Source organism: Mastigoproctus giganteus, chromosome 4 (genome assembly GCF_048544385.1).
Source record: "Mastigoproctus giganteus isolate SK-2022 chromosome 4, ASM4854438v1, whole genome shotgun sequence".
NCBI lineage: Eukaryota > Metazoa > Arthropoda > Arachnida > Uropygi > Thelyphonidae > Mastigoproctus > Mastigoproctus giganteus.
This window is the reverse complement of record NC_143578.1, coordinates 220596651-220620551: the sequence shown is the minus strand read 5'-3', so window position 1 is coordinate 220620551 and position 23901 is coordinate 220596651. Positions and strand designations below refer to the sequence as shown.

The window sequence follows — 23901 nt, the reverse complement described above, 5'->3', positions numbered from 1 at the left end:
TTTTTTCCCTGATTTTTCATCTGTTCAAAGACTAGTACTTGCAAAAGTAACAAAATATCTCACTTTGCCACTTTGAATAAATTGGCAAATATTTGTTCTCATTTGGCCATATCTAGGTTATATAAAAAAAACTTGACTGTACTAATGAAGTGTGTATCCCATATTTTTCTTTGGGACAAGAGAATCCCAGGGGTGCAGAGTGTGTTAAGTGTCTAACAGCAGCAGGGGTCCCCCCCCCCCCATCTCTGCATTGCTTTCATTGTGAGTGTACCAGTTCACTGGGAAGTCCAGAGATTTAAAAGTGTGTGGATCATGTGAGTACATAATGTTATATACCCTTGTTCCTCTGGCCATTTAGCTGCTGGACCCCCCTGCCAAAGCCCAACTTTGCCCCGTGGAGGCAGAACAGGTAACCAATAGTTTAACTGCACCCTGGCAATTCCTGCCACCTAGTTTCCTGAGATTTCAGTGGCCAGGACCTTAAAAATAAAAAATTACATGGGGATATTATGCTATAATTGGAAAAGCCAAAATGTTGGGCGAACAGTAATTTAGATATGGTTTGTTATTTTTGACGTAGGCATACTTGCGTACAGATGTGGTAGGTAGAATGCAGAACGGGGGGATAAAGACAAGAATGAGGTCAATAGGGAAGACGACCCCAGATGGAATCAGTGCTGCTTGCCCCACCAGAGGGAAGAGGGGTTGGGGAGGAGACAGCAAAACCGTCACCTCCCCCTGCTGGGGTGAAGCAAAAGAATGGGCCGGAGAAGGGAGCCAGCTCAGATTACCAACATGCCATGTATGCAGCAAAGCTGTGGCTTCGTCAGGTCCATGACATAGTCCCGTCCAATAGTTGTTCAGTGTGGGATGCTGTCATTCCACACTGACCAATGTGGGACTGACTTTAGGACAAAATGGACAACCATGACTGACTTTACTATCCAGTAAAGTCAGTCATGGTTGTCCATTTTGATTTTCAAGAATTCCAGTGTTTAGTCTAGGGTAGTTGTGATAGTGCTCGTAGTCTGGTGAACAGTTCGTGCACAAATTGTGAGAGGGCTCTGTAGTATCTTATATACACTTTGCGGATATAAGATGGCACTTTATAACAAAAATGTTTCAATCCAAAGAATTGGGAACACCTTGAGCCCTGGTGAGAACCAGGCCAGTTGGTAGGGGTAGACTTCGGTAACTCTGGGATGAATTTCCAGGTTACGCCGCCTTTAGTTGATTCTGCCCATTGGGACTGCCAGGTTTGCTGGAGATGGTTCATAAGACGTTTTTTCTCTATATTGCTGTTGGTTGAATTGAAGTGAAGCAGATGCAGGTTACACTTTTCCCCCTTGATAGTTGAAAGAGCATGCCACAGCAGACAATTTCCAAGTTCAGGGGGAGTGATTCTGCAGTGCGCATGTGCTAACAGTGTGGCTCACTCTTGTGGGTAAGCAGATGCTATGCTGTATTGATTCTAATTTCCTTTTGTTGATGGTCGTGAGTGCTTTGTTGTACCAAATCCCTGCAGAGTGTGAGACAGCCAGGATGAAAAAAAGCATTGTAAAAGAGAGACAGGGTCCTTTTCCATAGTCCCCAATCTTTTGATGTGATTGCTATGAGGGCTGAGTACCTCCTGATCTTTCTCTGCAGATTTAATCCCAGGGCTCATCTGGTGAGTATGGGCTTGGCACACCCAGGGTCCTGAGCTGGATATCATCATTCTTCTCTTTCTTGGTGATTTCCTTCCTTCTCTCTCTCTCTCTCTCTCTCTCTCTCTCTCTCTCTCTCTCAGGGTCACTCAGAAATTTTTTTTGCCTGGTGCAGCAAAAGCCTCAGGCTTCCTTGCACCATATGGCTAATAATGATATATGAATGATATGATAGACGAAGTGTGGGTTACAGGATAAGATTTTATTCAATATGTATTGAATAAAAACTTATCCGAGGTATTTTAATTTTTAGTTAATGTAATCATGGTTCCTTCTATTTTGATTTGTTATGGCCTTCTGGTGTGGAGGGAGCTCTTGAGGACTATTAAGGATGTCTTGGTTGGTGATATCTTTGGGTGGTTCTGTTTTGCACACTTACACGGAGTCAATTTCCCGGTTTGCAGTGGCTTCCAGTTGTGTCTGCCTCCAGCGAGGTCGTCTACAAAAGTCTGCATATGTCCCATTGATATTCTGATTGAGGAAGCCGTCCATCACCAGGTTCCAAAGGAGTGGCACCAGGACGAAACACTGTGGGCCGAATAAGCTGAGAGTAGGGAGCACATTCTGAGGTCCTGTCAGATAGATAGGTTTTGATACAGTGGTAGAGGTTGTTGGTATATTTGCCTCCTGGAGTCTGACGAGGACACTTGGCCACCAAAGTGAGTCAACAGAGATCAGGAAGTATTTGCGATTACAGTTGTTACAGTGGTTATTATACGTTCTAAAGCAACTACAGTGGAGCAACCTCTACGAAAGTCAAATTGTTATGGGCATCATAGGCCTGCTTCTAGGTAGCAGGTTTCTGTCAGTACTGGTAATAGTGCTATAGGTCTGTACGACTCCAGAAGTTCCTGTGATTTTGTCGGGTTCTTCAAGTTCAGGCGGATCCGTGCAGATCTCCAGTCGTGAGAGAAGTAGCCTGCAGAGAGACAGTGGTTGAACAAATTTAGGACAGTTGGGATGTATTCTGTGGCGATATCTGGTCCCAGATAGCCTTCACCAGGTGTCTTCTTGTTTCGTATTTTGGCGGTTGCAAAGGACGGGTCTGCTAGTACTGGGCTAGTCTTCGCTTTCTACTAGTTTGTAGTTTGCGTTTTCTTCACAGAGACAATCTACTGCGGGGAGTGAGTATGGGGAGTTGCCAGAAGGTGGTATTGAGGATATTGTCTATTGATTGGAGCCGTGATTTTGTATAGAAGCCAGCAGGTGTCGAGGGAACTACCTTTCCTTTGGGTAGTTCGTTCGTTGGGATTTTATATACAACCCCCCCCCCCAGGAGTACTCGTTCCTGGTAGTTGAAATTAGTATTTCCCAGGATCCTTTCTTCCGGGATCTGATCAAGCCGGTGTATTCATTCCTGACCTGGCCGTATTGCTTTCTGAGGAACTCCACCTCTGCTGTTGGCTAGAAAATCTTGCTCGAAAATTTTTCCTGCATGCATTTACCTCTTGTCGGAGTCTCTGAAGCTCCGGGCACCACCACCACCACCAGGGGACTGCACCTGGTGATGATTTCTTCCTTTTGATGGTTGCGTTTGCAGCCTTTGTAATTGTTTACAATGGCACGGTATTGGTCCGGCTGAAAGGTTGCGTAATCAAAAGTTTGGGCAGAGCCAATCAGTGGTTCTTGAAATTGTTCCCAATTGGCCTTGTCAACGGTGAACCTGTTGACGGTTATTCTAGGCGTGGGTTGTCTTTTAAGAGCACGGTGCATCTGGATTGTAATAACTGTGTGGTCAGGGGTCCAGTCCTCTCTGACCTTCCATGAAGATATATGTCCAGCGGTGGAGTGGGTAGCAAAGATTACATCTATTATGGCTTCCCATAATGGGCTTGAGAAGGTTGGCGAATTGTTTGGTTGGTTTAGTATTGCCAGGCTATTGTTGGTGAGGCGCTGGCCGTTAACAGTACCACTTCGGTTGGGTTGTACTGTGCCAAGCCGGCGACCTGCAGTTAACACCTGCACAAACTATTACTTTAGTGTTGGGGAGCTCATGGAGGACGTTTTGCAGGTAATTATTGAAGAGAGAGAGAGAAACTCTTCACCAGGTCGACAGTATAATGATATTGCAGAGAATTCTCCTAATGGGGAGATGATTAGGGCAAAGGCAGCCCATTCATTGCCGAGATGTGTTATCTTTGTTACTGTGAAGTCAGGATTGCGAACTATCAAGGCCGCCATGGTGGTATCTCCGTCATGCTGGACTATTTTATACGTGAGAGGATAGCCCTTCGGCTCTTTCTTGTGCGTGTAGGGCTCCTGGAAGAGGATTACGTCAAGGTTGTCTATATCAGCTTTCTTCTTTATTTGTGAGACAACAGCTTTAGACCACTGTGCATTATGTTGAGCAAGTTTCATTATTGCTTTTATGAAGAGTTCCCATAATCGGTTCTTGATTGTTGAGCGCTTTTGGCTTTTATATAGATGTGGCTGTCTCTAATGGAGTCATCTGCTGACAGTTTTAAGGCTTTGCAGTTTGCGCACACCGGTCAGACGGTTTTATTAGGGCAGGAGATGTAGTTGTGGCCTATGCTTGCACAGTGCCCAAAAGTTGAAAAAGTTTCTGGTTGCGCACACATATGTGTGATGTGGCGGAATCGGCAACACCGGAAGCATTTGGGTACAGCGACGTGCTCTCTAAAGCGTTGGCTTCCCCAATTGATGTAAATCCTGTCTGTTAGCTGATTATCTTCAAGGTACTTTGAGCTAACTCAATCAACCAGTTTTTGGCTTTACTGCTTCTGGGCTTTATCTGGTATTTAGGTGTGATTAACTCCGACGGGTCAGTATATGGAATGTCTTGCTGCAGGTTTCTTCTGTAGATTTCGTACTGTAGTTGAGTTGGGGAGAGGTCACTTCCAGTGTCACAAACTACAATGCTCAGTCCCTTTCTCTTGAATGCATGGAGGCCCAGGGAGGGCACTTTCGGGTTTTCAATGATTTTATTCGCCGCCTCCTGTGTCTCAGTTTCAATAATGACGTCGCGAGTCTTCCTTATCGATTTTATTCTAGTGGTTTTAAAATCTTCACCAGTGTTGCTAATTACCGAGTTTTTCATCTCTTCCCTTGTGTGGTGAATCTCGTGTAGCTGGCTTTAAGATGACCAGATATGAGCGTTGTAGTAAGAGGCCCTTCTTCCTGCTGGGGGCAGCAGGAGTCGACTGTTCTCTATTTTGTTGTGGTCCTCAGCGCTTGTGCGTATGTGGGGATGAACTGGCATTTTGTTCTCCGCACAATCAATATAAGCCTGGAGCTTTGCTGTTGCTCTTTCACTCTCTAGGAAAGTTTCTACCAGGAGTGTGTCCAGTTTATTCCACAAGTTCACGATTTCGGCTCTAATCGTGGTCATCTTGTTCCTTTGCTCCTTGAACAGGGTTTCCTTGAGGAACATTGATTTCTCACGTACGGTGCCCTCTGGCAGGGTGGTATCCAGAGGTGATTCCGGTTGTTTCTCCTCGCTGCTCGTCTTTTTGACTTCGCTGGTTGTGTGTTTTTGGTTCCTTGGAGCATATCTCCCGCTGTGAATTTGGCACTATTGCCTTCCTATTCTTTCTCTTGCTTGTCTGGAGGCCCCAGGATGGGGATTATTATTATTATTATTATTATTAATATTATTAATAGCCATATGATGCAAGGAAGCCCGAGGCTTATTCTGCGCCAGGAAAAAAAAGTTCCCAAGTTACCCTGAGAGATAGAGAGTCAAAAGTAGAAGGGAATCACCAAGAAAGAGAAGAATGACGATATCCAGCTCAGGACCCTGGGTGTGCCAAGCCCATACTCACCAGATGTGAGCCCTCGGAATACACCGCTTTATTCTGGTGTTTGGTGATAATGGGATCATCGTTTGGGTTTTGCTGCATGGTCTCCTGGTTATTATCAGGTTTTTCCTCCAAGTCGGTTAAATCCGGATTATCGAGCCGATTCAGTTTAACGTGATTTTTTGGATTCCCGTGAAGGGGCTCTTGAAAATGTACAGATTTCGCCTGTATCAGGTCCATAGGTGGAATAGCAGCTGAACTGTCCGTCAGCGAAGTTTTGGGCTAACCCCCACTGTCCACAGTTGAGGGAGGAACAAACAAATGTGGTTTGGATCTGGAGCAGTGGAATTAGTTCCCTTTCGCGTTTTTGGAGTTGCTAAAGACGATGGTAATGTCAAAAACAATAGTATTCACTGTAGAGGAGTTTGTTCCTCACCATGAAAAGTTTATGGCGGAAAGGTTTTAGGGGAAATGTAGCCGAGTGGTCAGGAGTGAGAGCGCATACCACGCGTTCTTTGCGTGGACCGGGAATCAAGCCCGTGACTACTAAATACGATAAATATATTTGTATTGAGGAATTCTTGCAAACTCTACTGACTTGGTTGTCGTGCCGGAATATAAACAGGAAATTTATTTTTTATTTATTTACAAAAAATATATTTCTCGGCTGTTTAACACAGTTAAAAGAACCAATTGTTGGAGCTCTCTTTCAGCCTGATAAAAACACTGTTGGAACATCCTCCCCAGTCAAATGCACACTACTAACGTGGCCTCCTCGTTATAATCGGTGCCTCTCTATGGCGCTGCTATCAGCCACGTGGTGACCATGTTAAACTGGCAAACAGATAAAAACGCTGGTAATTTGCTAAATTCCCAAAAGTATGCAAAATGTTTTGAGCTCTTTCGACTTTATGAATAATATTCATGAATATCTTTCGACGGGAACACTTTTCTTGTCGAACTACACAATTAAACTCATTTTAACAACAGAAAAATCAGGAGCTCGATAAAATGCGTCTATTCCTAACGGCAGCCATATTGGCGATCAATCCCAGGGTTTAGAGTCGCTACTTTAGCCAAGCGAAAATTATTCCATTATATTTTGTTTTGATTAATAAGATGATACTATCGCCGCCTCCCGAAAGGTACACTGTTCTTCCCATTGGATTATTACACTTGCAACTAATATTTGCTCTTATCGTACTGCAAGCTTGCGAAGGATCTGTTGCTGGTTTGTTTTATTTTTATATAACTGCTGTCAAAACTGCTCATAAGACATTTTTCTATTTATACTCAGTAAATTCACCTGCATTAGTAGGGCACATGATGAAAGAAAGCAAGCTTATATAGCATCAGCAAAAAAAAAAAAAAAAACACAGACCCCTTCTCATTTCACCCGTCCACTCGCTCCCAATGTCTAGTTCTGCCTTGGATCTTTTTTTTAAGTTATCGACTTCTACAACGACAGATGGAAGTTTGTTTCAGCAATCAACCGTCCACTGGCTAAAGGCAAACTTCCGCACATCTATCCTACATCTGTCTTTCCTCAATTTGAATTTATGCCCTCTCAGGTGATTATTCTGAGCAAGAGGAAGAATCCCGTCAGCATTGAGCATGCTCAAACCATTCAAGGCTTTATACACCTCGTCATGCTGGACTATTGTAAGATGCAAATTACAGTGTCTCCAGACACTGTAATTTGCAAAACTCAAGTCTTTCTTCGTAAGAGCAACCCTTTGTTCCATTCACTAATCTTGTTGCCCTTCTCTGTACTCGTTCCAAAAGCACTACATCCTTCTTAAATGAGGCCTCCATAACTATATACAGTACTCAAGGTGTGGCCTGACCATTGCCTTATATAAGGGGACAATAACACTTTATTCCTGCTAGAAAAATTCCTGTATATCATTGACAAGACACCATGAGCTACTTTTGCAGACCGTCTGCCCTGCTCAGAAAACTTCATATCTGCCTGCACATTCACCCCCAGGTCGTTTTCACTCTACAACTGTCAGTGTAGTAACACACAGTTGTACTACACGGATAGTGTAGAACCACACAGTTGATACGTTACTCTGGGGTTACTGCTTCCTGTTATAATACAATGCGTTTTCTCCTCCTCCTCCCAAAAAAAGCCTATTATTTTTAGGCCACCTGAGTAATGAAATTCATCTGCCGTGCTGTGTTTTCTGTCTGTTAATTGTGTGTGTTCTATGGTCGATTTGTCTATTTTACTGGAAGAAAAACCCCCAGTTTTGAGGGGAAAACCTTGCTATCTACGACTGAGACTACAACTCAGCTATGGAGTGAAAAAAGCCATTAAAGTTCCTTGCGTCATCGACGGGATTGGAAACCGGGCCTTTTCCTCCCGGTGTGGAAAGGACAGTGACGATACCTCTGTGCTACCTCACAGACAGCGCGTTTTCCCTTCTTTCACACATTGTAGAAAAAGGCCAACTTTTATGAGCTTTTCACACTGGAGCTATTTTAGTTTGTTACGTCTATCCCCGTTCCCAGGGAAGTGAAAAAAAATTTTATGCTACCCACACCCCCAGAATAAAGAAGGAAATACAGCAAAATGCATATGGACGACGGTGTGTGTGTGTGTGTGTGTGTGTGTGTGTGTGTGTGTGTGTGTGTGTGTGTGTGTGATCAAAAAATGTTCACAGACTAATTTGTATCTTGAAATTGGAGCGTAGTAACAAGTTGCAACGTGTTCGGTAACTCGTGTAAATAAAAGACGATTCATCAGTTTGAACAGCGTGCGTTGAATAGGTGTTTTAGTGTTGCTGAGCAGCAAATTTTTGCAAAGTTTCAGTTTTGGAAAATAAAAATGCAGAAGAAACACAAAATGTTCGAGACAGTGTTTGTGCTGTGTGCCGGGCCATAGTATGGATGTTCGTATCTCTAGATTCTTCATTCCGAGTCATAAAATTAGATAACAAGCATGCCCTTGAGTTAAACCTATTTTATTATTATTTTTTTGTTTTGTTTTAAAGAAATTTGAATCCGTTCTATAAATTTTATTTTGGAATTAACATGAGTAACGGTAAATTATGCAAAAAAAAAACCAAGCCTATACGGCACGAGATACAAATAAAAGATTCCACATCATCTATCCGGGTCCCCTAATAATTTGTCTAGTTCCTCCTCCAAATAATACATGCTACCCCTCTTCCAGAATACCAGATGGAAGTTTGTTATAAAAATCATCTGGCTGCTGGTTAAAGGCAAATTTCCCCATTTCTGTCTTGCAACTGTTCTTCCTCAAGTTATTTCCAAAAGCTGAAAGAAATAATTTATGTTAGAAATCTAAGTTTTAAAAAAAGTTTGTAGAATTTTATTGTTGTAATAAAATCATTGAATTCTATTCGAATTTTATTTTTTTCGGGTTACTGTTTTTCGTAAACCCTAGTGCCTAATAGAAAAGATGGCCGTTTCTTGTGAAGATTATTTTAAGTGGTTCACGAAGTTGAGAGGATCAGTTGTCCGTCGAGGATGAATTTCACTCTAAACACCCTTTAGCTTCAAAAATCCAATGGTTCAATTGCTCATATTCGTGGTTTGATCACGAGTGATCGACTTTTAACTATCGGCGAAGATGGACTAGTGAAAGTTAATGTATGGGAGATTTTCATTAATTTTAACACAAGATTTGACTGCGACGCTTTTCTTCAGCCAAGTTTGTGCCTCACACCAGATCAGAGACTGGTGAGTCTGTGATCGATCGCAGTCTGTGATCTGATGTGATTGGGCGCGTTTATCTGGAAACGTGCCCAATGCTGAACCACACTGATTTCTTTGTCATTACTGGTGACGAACTGGGTTACGACATGGAAACAACATCCTTTCGATGGAAGATTTGGTCTTTGTCAAGACCTAAAAATTCAAAACAAGCTCCACTAAATGTGAAGCTAATGCTTATCTTATATTTGGTTCATAGGGCACTGTTCATTATGAAATTGCCTCGTATAGTCAAACAGCTGATCAAGAGCACTAGAAAATGGTTCTCTGGCGAATTCTCAATGCTGTTCGGAGAAAAGGTCCGGAAAAGTGAGCTGGAAATTGATGCTTGCATTATTACGACGACTCTGCGTACTCGGCGCTTTTTCTTTCTGTTCAAGATTTTATTGCCAAGCACTCCATCTTTGTTATCCTGCCATCCTATATACACACCAGATTTAGTTCACTGTAAAGGCTCGGGTTCGAATCGCGTCGAAGAAGCGAGGAACTTTAATGGGCTTTTTTCACTCTGTGGCTTAGTTAATCGGTCTCCGTAGATAGCAAGGTTCCCCCCCCCCCGAAACTGGGGGTTTTTCGTCCAGCAAAACAGGCAAATCGACCATAGAACACACACAATTTACAGACAATAAATATAGGGTTAGATGTATTCATTTACTGAAAACCCTAATATCATAATTTGGTTTGGTTGTGAAGTCTGTACGTGTAGCACAGTGATATCGTCACCCTCCTCCCCACACCGGGTGGAAATGGCCCCAATTCGAATCCGTCAATGAAGCGAGGAATTTTAATGGGCTGTTTTCACTCTGTGGCTGAGTTAATCAGTCTCAGGCGCAGGTAGCAAGGTTTCCCCCACCCACAAACTGGGGTTTTACGTCCAGAAAAATAGACAAATCGACCATTGAACACACGCAAGTAACAGACATAAGACGCACACCGCGGCAGGTGAATTTAATTATTCGGGTGGCCTAAAAATAATGGTTTGTTTTTTTTTAAAAAAGAAAATAATGGTTTGGGATTTGTTTTTGTTTCTCAAGTTTGAAGTCCTCTTCAGTGGTGACAGATTTTTACCCACTGATGAAATTATTCATTTACAAAAGAAGCCTAATTTCCTAAATATAAGTGCAGTACACGAACATTTTGTTTGTTTACACCTCGTCTGTATATTATTTATTATTTTTAACTGTATAATATTTTTAAATTCAATGTATTTGCATCCCTAGTTTGATACTCTAAAATGTCCCATTCTTTTCTTGCTTAAAACTATTTATTCGGGTCACCCGCAATGTTAATTCAACCACCCATGTTATTATTATTTTTATTATTACTAGCCATATATTGCAAGGAAGCCTGAGGCTTACACTGCACCAGCTAAAAAAAAAAAATTCCGAGTTCCCCTGGGGGGAGAGAGAGAGAGAGAGAGAGAGAGAGAGAGAGAGAGAGAGAGAGAGAGAGAGAGAGAGAGAGAGAGAAATAATAAGGGAATCACCAAGAAAGGGAAGAATGATGGTATCCAGCTCGAGACGCTGGTTGTGCCAAGGCCATACTCGCCAGATGTGAACCCCTGTGGTTGTGTATTACGTCTCTAAATTGCGTGTGTTCTCTGGTCCATTTGCCTGCTTTGCTGGACGAAAAACCCCGGATGACGGGAGGGAGGAACATTGCTATCTACGTATGCAACCGACTAACTGAGCCACGAAGTGAAAAAAGCCCATAAAAGTCCCTCGCGTCAATGACGGGATTCGAACCTGGGCCTTTTGCACCTGGTGTGGGAAGGACGGTGACTATACCACTGTGCTACCGTGCAGACCTTTCCTTGCTCTTCGCTAGAGAATTCGGATGGGTTGATTTTGCCTAGTTGTTAAGAGCACGCGGTAGGTACCCTTTGGAGAACCTCGCGGGGACACAGTTTGTAATTTCGCCTCAATGGGGCCATTTTTAAATGTATTTATCGAGGTGCTTATTTTGCTCTTCTGTATGTACTCCTTTTATATATTTGTTTAGTTTTTTTTGTTTACTTTGCTCACCTTTATGTTTTTTTTATGTTGATTTTAATATTCTGTTTGAGATTTAAACATAAATTTTTCGGTAACAAACCATTACAATGCTGATTCCTTTAATTCTCAATACTAAATGATTGCTCTTCGGTAGCCAAATGGTCAGGAGCGGGAGTGCAGTAACACACGCTCCTTGAGTATACCGGGGTTTAAGCTCTTGACTGCTAAATACGGTCGATTTACAACCCTCACTGGGCCAGCCAGCGTGGCAGATTATGGTCCATTTCCCTCAACGTGAATTGTTGAGGAAGCTTCCATCCTGCGGTGGGTAGATAATGGCTGCAGTTTACCTTTTTTTTTTTTTTTTTTTTTTTAACTAAATGATTCCATTTTTACTTGTACAAAGGGTACTAGGAAAGTTTTGCAATACAGCTTTGTTTATTTAATTTTTTCAAAGTAATTTCCTCTACATTCAATACACCTCTCCATCCTCCGAAACCAATCTTTAAACCAGTTCTGCCAAGTTTCACTAGGGAGTAAAGCATACTCGTAGTCCCAAGCCCGTAGAAGGTCCTCATCACTGGAAAACCGCCTCCCTTTTAGCTTCATTTTCACATGCGGTAACAGTGCAAGGTCGCAGGGAGCAAGGTCTGGACTGTAGGGAGGGTGCTCGAGAAGTTTCAGTCCTCTCGTGGTCAAATATTCGGTGCAGGCTTTGGCGCGGTGAGCTGGAGCATTTTCGTGATGGAGGTACCAGGTGTCCATTCTTGACTTTGGCCGCAGGTTCTTCATAGATCCAATGACTTTAGGCAGGCATTGTTCACTTAGCTGTGACTGTCTTCTGCGTGTCCAAAATGACACGTTCCACAATTCCACTCGATTTGAAAAATACAGCTATCATTTTCTTCTTTACAGATCGGGATTTTCTGACAATTACGGGTGTGTCGTCATCATCAAAGACCCAAACTTTGTTTTGAGCCTTGGTCGGCAGATCGTAATAGTACAGCCAAGCCTCGTCACCTGTCACGATGTTGTTCACATACCGAGATTGTCCCTTATCAAACTTTTTTAACATCTCCCGGCACCAAGTCACACGTGTCATCTGCTCTTCAGTCAGTTGATGCGGCACCCAGAGAGAACAAAGTTTCTTCTCCTGCAAATGATCTTGCAGAATCGAACGAATTGCTGGTGCATTTAGGCCCAAAGTATCCTCTATCTGTTGGTAGGTCACTCGCCTGTTTTCGTCAAGCATTTTCCTCACAGCAGTAACGTTTTCCTCCGTAACTGACGTTCGTGGCCTTCCCGGCCTCTCAGAATCCTCCAGAGTGAAATTTCCCCTTTGGAATTCTCTATACCACCTGAATATCGTTGTACGATGTGAACAATCATCATCTACTGCAAGAGTCATTTATTCTAAGCACTGGTCAATGGTTAAACCACGCACGAAATTATACCGCAAAACTGTCCTTATCTCATTTTGTGACCACGATGCCATCGCAAGCACTTTACACTCTCACTACTAATGAATAACTGAGCCCATCGACTTGGCGCGGCGGCTAGTATGCACGTATGAACATGTCTCAACATGCAGCAACAAGCAGCTTCCTGTGATTCAATGTTGAGTCATATTGCAAAACCTTCCTAGTACCCTTTGTATATACTGATATATCTTGTTTTTCATCTTCAAGAGGAGTGTTCCATTTACAATGGGTTTCCTCAGCCTACAAGTTATTTCTTGTTAGGAATTTTTTCCCGCCATAAAGTGCGGTTCAAGGTGTCTCGGTCGGTTAAGCCTCGGGCTGATATGCACTCCCGTACTCCATCCATCCATGTCCTCCTAGATCTTCCTCTTCTCCTTCTTCCAGGAGGTATCCATTCCAGGATAGCCTTTGGAAATCTGTTTTCTTGCATCCGTTTTACATGTCCATACCATGTTAGACGCTTTTCTTTGATGGTGTCAATAATAGTCTTTTTCACTTCAATTTTTTCCCTTATGTCTTCATTCTGTTTTCTGTCTCTTCTAGAAGTTCCTGCTGAGCGTCTCCAAAAATCCATTTCTGTGGAGAGCAATTTGTTTTCCGATCGCCTATTCAATGTCCAGGTTTCCGCTCCATACAATAAAAGACTTTGTACAATCGTTTGAAATATAAGTTTCTTTGTTTTATGTAGGATATTTTTGCTCCACAGAACAGAGTTTAACATGCCGATAGCCTTTCTGCCGTCTATAATTCTCTTATTGATCTCTGCTTGGGATGATCCATCACTTTGTATGATTGATCCCAAATGTTTGAATTTATCGACTTGTTTGATTTTAAAACCTGCAATATTTAGAACGTGTCCTGGCTCTGATGACAACATTTCAGTCTTGCTAAAATTTATTTTTAGACCCCATTGTTTATATTCCTCAAACAATTGACGACTGCATACTTTGCATCTTCTAAGTCTTGTGCTATCACCACCTGATCATCTGCAAAAAGTAAGTTGTGAATATAGGAGTTCTTATTAATCGGCAATCCCATTTTATTACATTTTTTTTGACCAGAATCTTAGGCAGATGTCGATATAAATTTTGAAAAGTGTTGGTGACATGCAACAACCTTGTAATAAGCCTTTTGAAGTGTGGAATTCAGGTGACAAAGCTGATCCCACTTTAATTCTGCATCTATTATTCCTGTAAATTGCCTTAATAATGTTAATCAGTTGTCCATCAATATTTGCCTCTTTCAGTGCTTCCCATAAGAGTTTTCTTGGAACACTGTCATATGCCTTTTCAAGGTCAATGAAAATCATAAAGATTTTTTTTCCTTTTGATTGGCATTTTTCAAGGATCTATCGTACTGTTGAGATATAATATATACATGACCTCCCAGCCGAAAAACCACTTTGGTCTTCTGATACCTCGATTTGGGCTTCTAAATGGTTCCTGATCCTTTTCCAAGGATCTTTAACAGCGGATTCAGGACGCATATTCCTCTGTAATTTGAACAGCTTTTCCGATCGCCCTTCTTATAAATTGACGTAATATACCCTGTTATCATTTCTTTCGGTATTTCTTCTCCTCTCAGTATACTATTTAACAGTTTTTGTATCAGAACAGCCATTCATCTTCCTCCATATTTCAGAAGTTCCATGTAAACTCCTCCAGGTCCAGGTGATTTGCCGTTCCTTCCTTCCTTTTGCAGGAGTTCCACTTCCCTAACAGAAACTTTTAAGCCCGAGTCTTCTACACCAAAATCCTCCATCGTCTTGAACTCTTCCCGGTCTTCTTTTAAAAATCCTTCATGGTACTCCGTCCAGTCTTTCAAAGGTATTAATTGAAAACCAGCATTGTGTTTATTCTGCTTTGTCAAGTCTTTAAGGACCTTCCACGATTCCGCTGATTGCTTGAAGCCCAATTTGCTATTAATAGTTGCGCATTTCCTTTCCCATTCTTCATTTTTCGATTCTACTACCAACCGATTGGCTATTTTCTTTTTTTCAACATAAATGTTCCTATATGCATCATTCCTATCACCCAGCCATTTCTGATATGCAAGTTTCTTTTCATCTACAGCAGCTCTTATTTGCTCTGTAATCCAGGTCTTTTTTGGTCCTTGACTCTTCTTTTTGCCTAGGATTTTATGAGCTATTTTTTAAATGTTCGTAGATTCCTTTAGTATGACCTTTTATCTCTATGTTAATTGCAGCATCCAGTCTTTGGGTGAGGTTGTTTCTAATGCTGTCGTCCTGGAGTAGGTCAATGTTAAATTGATCCACTTGTAGCATTTCTCTTTCCCTGCATTGTTGGTTGTCCACACATATTTTCTTAATCCAGTTCCACCTCAGTGTTGTTTTAACAAGAAAATGGTCAGATCCACATTCAGCTCCTCTATAAAGTCTGACATCTTTCAATACATATGTCCCTGAATGTTTTGAAATAATGTAATCAATAACTGATCTAATTTGTCTTGTCCCCTCTGACCAAGTATATTTATGGATATCCTTGTGTTGGAAAAATGTGTTGTTTATTCTCAAGTTCAACTGTTCACAAGGATTGCATAGTCTATCTCCGTTGTCATTCCTCTCTTTCTCTCCAAATCTTTCAATAACTTTGCTATTTTGTTCAGTTCCTACTCTTGCATTGAAATCTCCCATTAGAAACATCTCTTTGTTCTTAGGAATTTTTTCTATTAGTTCTTTCAGATCCTCCCAAAATTCATCCTTCAAGGTATCGGCGGTGTCATTAGTCGGGGTATATATTCCCAAAATACATATTTCTCTCCGGTATATTTTCAGTTCCAATGAGATCATTCTTTCATTAATAAATTGCCAGTTTTTGATGTTGTGTCTCCATTTCTTTTTAACAGCAATAGAAACTCCTGCTCTTTCACTCTTATCAACTCCACTCCAAAAATGGTAGTATTCTCCCATTATTTCCTCTCCACATCCCTTTTTCTTTGTCTCTGATAACACGACGATGTCTAACTTGAATTTTTGCAGTTCATCCGAAAGAAAGTTTCTTTTAGTTGAAAGGCCTTGAATATTCCAGCATCCCAAAATGGTAGTCCTTTTCCGTTTGCCAAGTCGTTTCCGAAAGTGCAGTCCATTTCATTTTCACTTGTAGGTCGTTTAGTATTTGTGTATTTTTTACACTGAACGAGGAGCTAGCGCTTTGCAGTAACCCCCAACCTGGAGGGCCGGGGTATCTCTCTTAGTCTGACCCCTACCCTTTGACCTGTCCGGCTTGGGAGACCCTATCAGTAGCTAAGCTACCGCCGACTTAGCTCTCCTGGTCATTGGGACACGCAAGCCCCCCGTACGCGACAAGGTGGAGAATACCATCGGGGGAGATATACTGATATATTATTATTATTATTATTATTAGCCGTATGGTGCAAGGAAGCCTGAGCCTTATGCTGCATCAGCCAAAAAAAAAAAAAAAATTTGAGTTATCCTGAGAGAGAGAAGCAGAACGGAGTCACCAAGAAAACGAAGAATAATGATATCCAGCTGTGGACCCTGGGTGTCCATATGTGAGCCCCTGTGGTTAATATATATATATATGTTTTATTTTTATTATTATTTTATTTTTCCATTTTGATATTTCATGATGGATTTTTATTTTGAACCTTGATTTTTATATTGAATATTTAATCAACTACTGTTCATATTGTTTCCGTTAGCGGCGCTTTGGGTTATTGAGTATAACAGTGGAATTTGTGTTGTGTTTATTGGTATGTGTTTTATGTTTTTCGAGTGTCTGTGTATTTCTCGAGAGTGGCTGTAATTATATGGTAATTTCTATACTAGTATTTCACAAAAATGCTATAAAAATTCCTCTTTATATTTTGGTTAACTTTCGATTTTGCGTAAGAGAACAAATACGAGCAGTGTTCTGTAAAATATGAGCAATCAAAGTTAAGCTGTTCTTGAAATCTTTACTTAGTTTTAGTTTTGTTATTACAGTAGATTCTGTGAATTATTGTTTATAAAATATATGCAATTTGCACATTATACAGATTAGTATTAAAAAGCATTTCGCATATATGTGCTTATAAGGTAAATATTGAGATGTAACTTCAATGTTTATAATACAAATCGAAATTAATTTTAAGGAATAGAAAGAAATTAAAAGTATTTGGTACTCAAAGCTAGTAGTAGTAGGTATCATCAAGTGTTGCAGCTGCACTAGGGCCCTTATCCCAGAGAGGACCAAATGAAAATAGAAAAATGTTAGTTACATTAGGGGAGTCAATAAAGAAATGTTCCACCATGGCCCAAGCTCATGATTTGCCTATTCCCAGTGAGGATCACCAGATTTTTGTTTGTTAGGGTCTGAGGGGTTAGAGCAGCTTCTTTGGCCATAGAAAATTACATTTCATTTTATTTTTTCATTTTGATTGAATCTCTTTGTGGTAGAAACACAGCAGCTGCACCTGTGGATGTAACCCTGGCCAAGGCAGAATTTTATTCAGTAAAATCATGAATTGATTATTTGTTAGAGTATTTTTCACCACAGCACAATTCAAAATATGGGAATTTTATTCTGACAGAAATCAACTGTTCATCACCATCATGTTATTGAGTAATTCCCAATATTAGTATTAGCAGAATGATGATGATGCAAAAAAGAAAAAAATAATAATAATAAAGCTGTAATTGCAAACCTTATTCATTATTTGCCTTTCATACTTTATCTTATTGTATTTGTCCATTGTTCCTTTTAGATATTTTAGAAAATGGCTTATGGAAATAAAATGTTTTTATCAGTGATGCTTACTGCTTCCCACAAGGGTTGCTTATGGGAGGGGGTGAGACATCAAGCCATGGAGATGTTATTTCTTGAGCAGAGAAATACTAAACTGTGCTACTAGCATAGTTTAAATTTCATTTTGGATTTTGCTAGAGAAGGTTCTGTGTCGGTGTACTATTACTGATTTCATTTGAACTGTTGTTTTAGTAATGTAATTAGAAAAGAGGAAAAAGGAAAATAATGTGTTTTTGAAAGGTAAGCTTTTTTTGGATGAAACTTACATTTGGTGCTGTGGAAGTGGGTTTGAATAAATTTAAGGAGGAAATATTTAAGTTGTTAGAGAGGATGGATAGGTAATGTGGGGTTTTTTTGTAGCTGATGCTTTATAAGCTTGCTTTCTTACATCATTTGTCACTACTAATACTACGTGCTTCAACTATGATTATATAATTTACTTGTAAAGCAGCCATAATGCTTATAACTAGAAAATAAAGTAAAAGATAGTAAAGAAAAGTTTCATACAGAAATATTCACATGTGGCTAGTGCTATAAGCTTCTGAAAGATGGTGGAAAAGTCTCCATTTGAGAATGAAAAAGACCTGAGGGTAATTGTGCAGTCAGATATGAAGTTCTCTGAGCAGTGCAGATGGGTTGCCAGAGCAGATCATGGAGTTTTGTCAACGATATATAGAAATTTTGCTAGCAGAGACAAGGAGGTGATTATTCCTTTGTATAAGCAATGGTCAGGTCACATCTTGAATACTACATACAGGTCTGGAGACCTCATTTTAGGAAAGATATAGAGTTGCTAGAAAGAGAACAGAGAAGGGCAACAAGATTGGTGAGAGTAACAAAGGAGACTGGTGAAGGGAACAAAGGGTGCGCTTCAGTTCTGCAAGTTGCAGCATCTGGAGACTACGCACCTGTGAGGTGATCTAATTGAGGTGTATAAGGCCTTGAATGGTTTGAGCAAGCTCAGTGCTGACTGGATACTTCCGCTTGCTCAGATTAAGAACCTGAGAGGACATATATAGCATCAGCCAAAAAAAAAAAAAAAAAAAAAAACACCTTGCCATTTCACCCATCCATTCACTCCAAATGTTTGTTTAGTTCTGGTTTGAATTTTTTAAGTTGCTGACTTCCACTATGACAGATGGATTTTTGTTCCAACTACCAACCATGCCCAGCCTAAAGGAAAATTTCCACACATTTATTCTATATTGTCTTTTCCCAATTTGAATTTATGCCCTCTCAGGTGAGTAATCAGAACAAGAGGAAGAATCCCATTAGCATTAAGCTTGCTCAGTCCATTCAAGGCCTTATACACCTCAATTAGATCATCTTGCAGGTGCCTGGCCTCCAAAAGCTGCAGTTTACAGAACTTAAGCCTTTCTTGGTAACACCAACCTTTTGTCACTTGCCAATCTCGTTGCCTTTCTCTGTACTCGTTCCAGCAGCTCTACATCATTTCCTAAAATGAGGCCTCCAGGCATGTATACAGTACTCAAGGTGTGGCCTGACCTTTGCCGTATACAAAGGGACAATCATCCCCTTATCATGTTAGCAAAATTCCTGTATATCACTGACAAGACACCATGAGCTACTCTTGCAGCCTTTTTTGCACTGTTCAGAAAACTTCATATCTGACTGCACAATTACCCTAGATCCTTTTCGTTCTCCACTACCTTGAGTGTAGCATCACCCAGTTGATATGGTAATCTGGGGTTATTGCTACCCATATGCAGTACTTTACATTTGTCAATGTTAAACTTCAATTGCCACCTCTCAGCCCATTTGCTCAACTTTCCCAGATCCTGTTGCAGTAGTGTACTATCATTACTGTCATTAGCACCCTGCCAACCTTTGTATCATCTGCAAACTTAGACATTGACTCTGATATATCTTCATTAATATCATTGATAAATACCAAAAAGAATGATGGGCCCAACACTGAACCAAGGTAGTCCATGAAGAGCAGTATTCATTGATAACCACTGTCTTCTCCCATTCAACCATCCTTTTATCCATTGTAGCAACTTGTCCTTAATGCCATACTGCTCCAATTTGTACAGTAGTCTTACAATATGACAAGGATCACTATGTGACTGACCTGATGTTTGCTGATGATAGTGCTATCCTTGCCGGTAACGACGCTGAAGCCACGGACATCCTCTACGACATTGCCCGCATTGCCCGGCCATACGGTTTGAAGATCAATGCTGGTAAGACAAAGGCCCTGACAACAGATGGGTCGCAAGCCACCATCTATCTCGAAGGCGTCCAGATCGAGCAAGTGCAGGACTTTAAATACCTTGGGTCGCTGGTCCAGGAGAAGAAAGTTGCATCCACCATGGAAATCCACAGCAGAATTGGACAGGCGGCCACTGCGTTCGCCTCGCTCAAATGGTGTCTATGGAAGAGGACCAACATTTCCACAAAGACTAAAATCCGACTCTTCCGGACTTTGATCCTGCCCATACTTCTTTACGGATCGGAAACATGGATTTGTCTCAAGTTAGATTTGAACAAACTTGAGGTATTCCAAATGCGATGCCTGCGGCAGATCTTGGGCATCTCTCTTCGCGACCGCATCACTAATGATACCATCCGCGCCAGATGCCAACAGCAACCAACCATTGCCGACCAAATCCAGAAGCGAAGGCTCAGATGGTTTGGCCACGTATGTAGAATGGGCACGAACAGAATACCATCCACACTCCTTTGGAGACAACGACCCACCCAATGGAGCATCCAACGGACCGCGCCTAGAAAAACGTGGGCCAAGCAAGTGGAAGATGACTTGAAGAGCCGACGTCTCGACCTTAACCAGGCCAGGACTGAAGCCATGGATCGTAAGGTATGGAAGAACATCACAGAGCAAGTCCGAAACCCTGCGGCACCTACAGCAGCATACTGGTTGCGTGGCCAACCGCCTCCCCCAGCTGCCAGCTAAGGACCAAAGACAAAGAAAGACAGTAGTCTTCCACGTGCCATGGTATTAAAAGCTTTCCTAAAATCCAAGTATGTGATATCAGAATTATTCTTTGCATCCAATTCCTTTGTGACTACATCGTAATATCCAATCAAATTTGTTCAGACAAGACTTCACCTTAACAAATTGATCCTGTGTTTGAACTATTACTGTAGTTTTGTCTAGATGATCCTGCATTGCCTCATTAACTAGTGACTCCATTATTTTCCCTGCAACAGAAGTCAAACTAACTGTTGTGTAATTACTCGTATCACCCTTTGTGAATTGGGGATGCATTTTCACATCTCCAGGCCGTGTGGACTTCCCCAGAGTCCAAGGTAGCTTTCTTAATTATGGCTGTGGGTTTGCTTACTTCCATTGCTGTTTCCTGTAATGTAACTGGATAGATCCCATCCACCCCAGGTGCCTTCCTTAGGTTTAACTTCAACAAAATCTCCTTCTCTTTGCTCTCATTCATTACAAAACCATCTGTTTTGTAACACTTAACATTACACTTAACCATCTGTTAATTTTAAAAACTTCTGGCATTCCCTTCCTTGAATAACTCCTCGCGTGTTGAATGTAGATGCAAAATACTCATTCCTTTTATCAGCTACCTGAGCATGATCATTAATAGTCAAACCTCTATGTTAAGTGGACCAATCTGATTCATCCCTTTCCTTCTAGAGTTTAAATAAAGAATCTTTGCTGCTTTTCTTTGCATCTTTTGCCAAAGATTTCTTGTAATCTGCCCTTGCTTGCCTAATCTCCTTTGTTACTTGATTACAGACTAGCTTATATCTGTCATAGGCTTCTGTGTCGTCTGATAATTTATAAGCATCCCATGCATTTTCCTTCTCTGTCAAGAGCTGCATTAATTCATCTGATAACCATTTAGGCCTAAACCTTGAACGGTATTTGTTAGTTGGTATGAAAAGCCTAGTACCTTCCAAGATTATGTCCCCGAAGGCCTCCTATTTAGAATTCACCATTCGTAACATCATCAGTTGATCCCATTGTATGAAATTTAAAAACACTCTGAGACCGCTGTAGTCACTTTTACAAAAGCAAAAGCCTTTCCCTTTACCCCTGATGGTAGTTATATCTTTAAGTAAATCTCACATCAGTACATTGTGATCATTGCCACCTAGTGGTTCCTTTATCTGCAGATTCTTAACGCATGAAGAATTACTGCTGATAACTAGATCAAGAGTATTAACCCCTCTGGTTGTCTCTCGGACATGTTACTGAAGAAAACAGTCATCCAATAAATCTACAAAAGTCTTGCTAGCGTGTGAGGGACCAACCCACAAGTTCTAGTCAAAATCTGGAAAGTTAAAATCCCCCATTATAACACAATTTGATTTACTGGCCCACTCTTTCTCTTCACAATTCCTCATTATACTCTTCAGATTCATTAGTCCTATAACACACGCCTACTCTCATTTTTCCTTTCCCAGTGCTTATGTCACACCAAACAGACTCAACATTGCATTGTCCACCAATGTCAATTTGGATGAATTTCCTTAGATTTTGTTTCTTAACTAACAGCATAACCCCTCCTTTCTGTACACATTGTACTCCCAAAATTCCATTTCTGCATTGCTTATATCTGTGTGGCAGAAACCCCCATGTTTCTGATATCCCAACAATATCTACTTTTGATGTCTTTACCAGCAGTTCAAATTCATCAAATTTATTTACTGTACTCCTAGCATTGGTGTACATGCAGGTATGCATACACCTATTCTTACTCTTAGTAACCCTAACACAACCCATGTATTTTCTTGCTCCATGATGACTCCCAGCAGCCCTTGAAATACCAGTACCTTGCTTTGCAGGCTGCTGCTCATTCCAATAGAAGCAGTGCAAGAACCACTTTCACCTCTGCCTGTGGCTACTGCCTCGATAGCATCAGCAAATAGACCATGTTGAGAAAAATTCTACCCTACGAGCCTTGCACAATCTCTCCAGGGCCGAATTGATTGACAAGGCTCTCATCATATACTCCCTTCGATCATGTCTGGGCAGAATTGCAGACACTTCAAATTTAACCCAAAAATATTAATTAATATTATAGTAATTTAATTAATAATCTTTAAAATATTAACTATTATTACTAATTACTGTTAACAATTCAGTGAATACTCCAATTTGCTTTTAGTTGTTAGTAGTTAATACTACTAAAATTAACCAGTATGGTTTCAGTTAACTATTAGTCAGTTAATGTTAGTAGTTATTACTACTAACACGGATATGCTGTGATCAGGGATATACTGTGATAAGTCCAACCGTAAAGAATCTTCTGTATGCAAGTCCGTAAGAGCACAGTGAGTCTGTTTCAAATACGAAAAGGCCAATTCACACATGTGGAACTAAAACAGGAATTTAAAAGTTCACTACATTTTTTTTTTTTTTTTTTTTTTTTTTTTATATTTGGGTACTTTTCTCGGCAAAGATTTCCAAAAGTCTTCTTCGGATGATCTGGCTTTTAGGAAGATATCGTTTCGCAGTGTAATAATTTCATTTGCAAGTAATATTTTCTCCATGTGGGAAAACGCAGCGTGTTTTTTTTTTTTTTTTTTCCCCTCCCTGCAATTTGTTTCGTATCTAAGTGGACATTAAATGGATAAGAAATACATTGAACGATGCCTTCAATTGTTTTAAAATCATTGATTCTAGTTTCAAATCGCCCACATTCTCAATTTCGGAAACATATTTCTCACTATTAAATTCAAAAACAGGATATTTTTGCAATGATACAATTTTTTTTTATTTCTTTGAGATCCTTAGTCATTACCAAAAATTGATATTTATGTGCAAAAATACTACTAATCATGTCACCCACATTTTTATTTTTTACGTGTAATTCCAAATTCAGATCACTTAATTTACTGCTAAAATCTGCCAAAAAAAAGCCAGATCACACAACCACTGTCTTGTAGCTGCTGATAATCATCTCCCCTTTGATTAACAAATTTTAATTTCATTCACCAAATTTCTATATTTCTGTAGAAACTTACTCCAACTCAACCACCTCACATCTGTGTGTAATATCAGATCTGGTTCTTCTTTTTCATCGAGTTGCATTTTGAAAAGTCTCCTTTGAAGAGATTGTCCTCTGATGGAATTCATGATTTCGAAAGCGATGTCCATAAAACTTTTAGTATTTAATCTTTCGTTGGTTAACACTTGTTGGTGGATGATACAGTGGCAACTGGAAAAAAGTTAAAAATTTTTAACTTTTTTTACATGAAACTTCGGATAATTGGGGCAGCCACTTAATCGGGCCAAAATGCACCAGTCCCAATGTGTACCAAATAGCCGGAATCGACTGTATAAGATATCAAAATTATTTTTGACATTCAGTTCCTTTGTGACCACATCATAGTATTTAATGAAATTGGTCAGACAAGACCTCCCTTTAACAAACCCATGCTGTGTCTTAACTATTACTGTAGTCTTGTCTAGACGATCTTGCAATTCTTCTCTAACC

At 40.5% G+C, this 23901-nt stretch overlaps 1 protein-coding gene across 2 annotated transcripts in view; it reads left to right on the top strand.

Moving 5' to 3' along the window:
* Positions 1–16337: 16337 nt before the first annotated feature.
* The window catches only part of LOC150087421 (putative ATP-dependent RNA helicase DDX43), a 246754-nt gene continuing 239190 nt past the window's right edge, over positions 16338–23901 (top strand). The window contains exon 1 of one of the 2 annotated variants that reach the window (XM_090372060.1): positions 16338–16415. The gene's annotated coding sequence lies outside the window, so the exon portion shown is untranslated. Of the gene's footprint in view, positions 16476–23901 lie in introns of both variants that reach the window. The other variant, XM_090372059.1, reaches the window with a different exon arrangement.